At 42.3% G+C, this 4,149-nt stretch overlaps 1 pseudogene across 1 annotated transcript; it reads left to right on the forward strand.

The window, feature by feature from the left end:
* Positions 1 to 1,071: 1,071 nt before the first annotated feature.
* Positions 1,072 to 1,590, forward strand: LOC105539302 (annotated as a pseudogene). Its single transcript, XR_001006028.1, has one exon. The product of XR_001006028.1 is annotated as a 40S ribosomal protein S19 pseudogene (transcript).
* Positions 1,591 to 4,149: the final 2,559 nt, after the last annotated feature.

Genomic DNA, 4,149 nt, shown 5'->3' on the forward strand with positions numbered 1-4,149 from the left:
AAATAAATAAATAAAAGAATTTAGAGTCAGGCTATAGATGATGATAATATGTCAGAAAAATTATGAAAGATTTTGCAATAGTCAAAAGAGGTTACTGGGTGGACTTTCCATGGAATGCTGTGCATTTTTAAAAGACTCTCTCGGGGCTGGGCATGGTGGCTCTTGCCTGTAATCCCAGCACTTTGGGAGGCTGAGGCAGGCGGATCACAAAGTCAAGAGATTGAGACCATCCTGGCCAACATGGTGAAACCCTGTCTGTACTAAAATTACAAAAATTAGCTGGGCATGGTTGCGCGCCTATAGTCCCAGCTACTCGGGAGGCTGAAGCAGGAGTATCGCTTGAAGCCGAGATGTGGAGGTTGCAGTGAACTGAGATTGCACCACTGCACTCCAGCCTTGTGACAGAGCGAGACTCCGTCTCAAAAACAAAAAAAAAAAAAACAACCCTGGGTCATTTGCTGTAGGGGCCATGTACCTCTGCCTTTGAGTATGCTATTTTACAACTCTGTAGAGATAGAAATTAACTTACAGAAAGTGGTAATGCAAATGTTCCCTGCCCATAACAATGTAAACTACTCCTGTCCACAGCAATACAAATCATTATTTTGTGTGATAGAAAATATGTCACTATAAACCAAATTCGTCTTGGAACCAGTTTGAACATCCCTCCTGGTTGTAGGGATTAAATAAAGTCAATGAATGAGTTAAGTAAGATCTTTGGAACATGTTCATTTTATATTTGCATGAAGGCCATAATTTTACCTTTTGAAACACTTTAACAGTTTTGAAGCTTTCACCAACATCCCAATGGATTCACCTGACAGAACCAGGTAAACCACATTACTGAAGAACACCCCATGGGGCTCTAAGTCCAAGCACACGTTTTCCTGGCTCCCAGAGTGAACACCAAACAGCAATAGTACTACAGCATTGCTGACCTTCTCCCTAAGTTTCTTTCTCCTCCTTACTGATTTTGGGTTTTGTTTGTGATTAGTCCACAGCTGGTGGATTTTTCCCCATGAATGGCAACAACAGTTAGGAACTTGGGGGAAACCCCGTCGCTCCCTTTCCTCTGGCTGGCAGAGCGGAAGCCGCATGATGCCTGGAGTTCCTCTAAAAGACGTGAACCAGCGGGAAGTCGTCAGAGCTCTGGCAACTTTTCTCAAAAAGTCCGGGAAGCTAAAAGTCCCTGAATGGGTGGACACCGTCAAGCTGGCCAAGCACAAAGAGCTTGCTCCCTACGTTGAGAACTGGTTCTACACAGGAGCTGGTTCCGCAGCGCGGCACCTGTACCTCCGTGGTGGCGCTGGGGTTGGCTCCATGACCAAGATCTACGGGGGACGTCAGAGAAACGGCATCATCCCCAGCCACTTCAGCCGAGGCTTCAACAGCGTCCTCCACCAGGTCCTCCAAGCCCTGGAGAGGCTGAAAATGGTGGAAAAGGACCAAGATGGGGACCACAAACTGACACCTCAGGGACAGAGAGATCTGGACAGAATTGCTGGACAGGTGGCAACTGCCAACAAGAAGCATTAGAACAAACCATACTGGGTTAATATATTGCCTCATTCGGAAAAAAAAAAAAAAATAGGAACTAGGTTTTCCATTCTGAACATCTGGTGATCTCTTTAAGTGAATTAATAGTTTTTAGAGATCTATTCTCTTTTGGATAAGAGATGACGAAAAATCTGGTTAGTCTCTTTGTTTGTTTGCCTTTTTGTCTATTTATGAGTTCAAATCAGTTAAGACTTCCATGCCCACTGGGAAGGAGAACAGCTTTTTGTTATCTAGTCCACTGAATTTTTATGTTTCTGAATTTATCTTGACCTGTGGCCAAAGTTGTAGAACCAAAGCTATATGCTATGTGTCTATGTGTTTTCACGGCTGTAATCAACAAAGGCCTTCCCCTCTTGTTGTGGGAGTAAAAAATATCTTGCTACCTTTGTAAAGTTTTAATAAGTTAGATTATTTCATGTCTTAAAGGAGCTCTGTTATAATTCACTTATGGAAATAAACACATGTAAAGCAACTATTCCTAAAATTCCAGAAAATAAGTAAATTAAACTTCTAATACTTTATGCATGCAAAATTTCTTTAAAATGCTGAAACCATCCTCACAGGGTTAACAAGATTACAAGTCAGGCTTTAGGCAGGTTAGTTTGGGACTGACCAGGGTGCATTGGTGCACTTCAATTCACTTCCCTGCAGCTGCTAACTAACCAAAAGCCTTGCAGCACACCGATCACCTGCTCCCTGATTGCTCCTATCCACAGAATCTCTACACTAGATCTTCGTACCCAGGAATTGCTTAAGGTGTTTTTCAGATCCTGAATTCCCACAGAACAGCTGATGCCAAACTGCTTAGGGATCCCCACCAGGAAGGGCACAGTGGCTCACACGTGTAATCTCAGCACTTTGGGAGGCCAAGGCGGGAGGATCGCCTGGAAGCCAGGAGTTTGAGACTAGCCTGGGCAACAAAGTGAGACCCGGCTTTGCAAAAACAATTTTTAAAAATAAATAAAGACCTCCACCACGGAACAATACTGGAATGAAGTTTCTTCATCTCCCTGTCCCATGACTTCACCTCTCACTTCCTGAACAATCAGATATCCCCACACTTTAGCCCATTGACCCTCCAGACTTCTTAAAAATGCCATCTCTAATCTCTTGGGGAGGTAGATATGAGGATTCCTCTCCTCTCCTCATTTGGCTGCCACTTGATTACGGAACTCTTTATCTGCTGCAACTCCTATTCTTTCTGTTACCGCACAATGGGCAATCGAACCTGATGGTCCTATAACAATCCTTACAGAAATTGCTAGTACAGAAAGAATCCAGGTTCAAATAATCAAGGCGAAATCTTTGGCAAATAATATTATTTTAATTTTTGGTTAAAAAAATCCCAGCTATGTCTTTTCTCAGTGTTAAGTATTATACATGTGTACATTTTACTTGAGTTTGTTTCCTTACAGAGAGAATAATCTGAACTTCCTAAATGTATAAAAGTTTACTATTGATAAGCTAATATTAACATTACATGTTTAAGATCCTGAAAAATATAAATATGTTCAACAAAACTGAATCATTCTCACATTTAACAGTAATTGTTTCTGTGTGCCTTAAACTATTAATAATTTCTATGATCTATACATAACTTAAAACTTAGTATTAAATTGAGCTAACGAATGGATACTTCTTGGATGCCTAGATATGTTCTTGCATAATTTTATGTCTACATCGTTTTGCTTATTTTTATATGCTGCAGAGTCTACAACTCTGAGTCACAGTAATGAATGTCTTCATGTTTGCCACTTGGCAGTGTATAAAAACGGTTGTGGTGGCTGTATAAAGTTGTGTTCTATCATGCCTTTTGCAGCAACATGGATGCAACATGGATGCCTGCAGCAACTTGGATGCAACATGGATACCTGGAGGCCATAATCCTAAAAGAATGCAGAAACAGAAAACTGTCAGGCCTCTGAGCCCAAGCCAAGCCATTCTTGCACGTACATGGCCCAGATGGCCTGAAGTAACTGAAGAATCACAAAAGAAGTGCAAATGCCCTGCCCCACCTTAACTGATGACATTTCACCACAAAAGAAGTGAAAATGGCCGGTCCTTGCCTTAAGTGATGACATTATCTTGTGAAATTCCTTTTCCTGGCTCATCCTGGCTCAAAAAGCTCCTCCACTGAGCACTTTGTGACCCCTACTCCTGCCGCCAGAGAAAAACACCCCTTTGACTGTAATTTTCCTTTACCTACCCAAATCCTATAAAACGGCCCCACCCTTATCTCCCTTCGCTGACTCTTTTCGGACTCAGCCCACCTGCACCCAGGCGAAATAAACAGCCATGTTGCTCACACAAAGCCTGTTTGGTGGTCTCTTCACACAGATGCGCATGACAAAAACCAAATACATGTTCTCAATTGTAAGTGGGAGCTAAGTATTGGGCACACATGGACGCAAAGGTGACATTAATAGACGCCGGGGACTACTAGAGTGGCGAGGGAGGGTAGGAGGGGCTGAAAAAATTGAGTAGTATGCTCAGTATCTGGGTGACCAGATCGTTCGAATCCGAAACCTCATAGCCAGGTAACAAATATGCAGTGTACCCCCTGAATCTAAAAGTTCGAATTATTTTAAAAAA

This window comes from Mandrillus leucophaeus, unplaced genomic scaffold (genome assembly GCF_000951045.1).
Source record: "Mandrillus leucophaeus isolate KB7577 unplaced genomic scaffold, Mleu.le_1.0 Scaffold202, whole genome shotgun sequence".
Lineage (NCBI taxonomy): Eukaryota > Metazoa > Chordata > Mammalia > Primates > Cercopithecidae > Mandrillus > Mandrillus leucophaeus.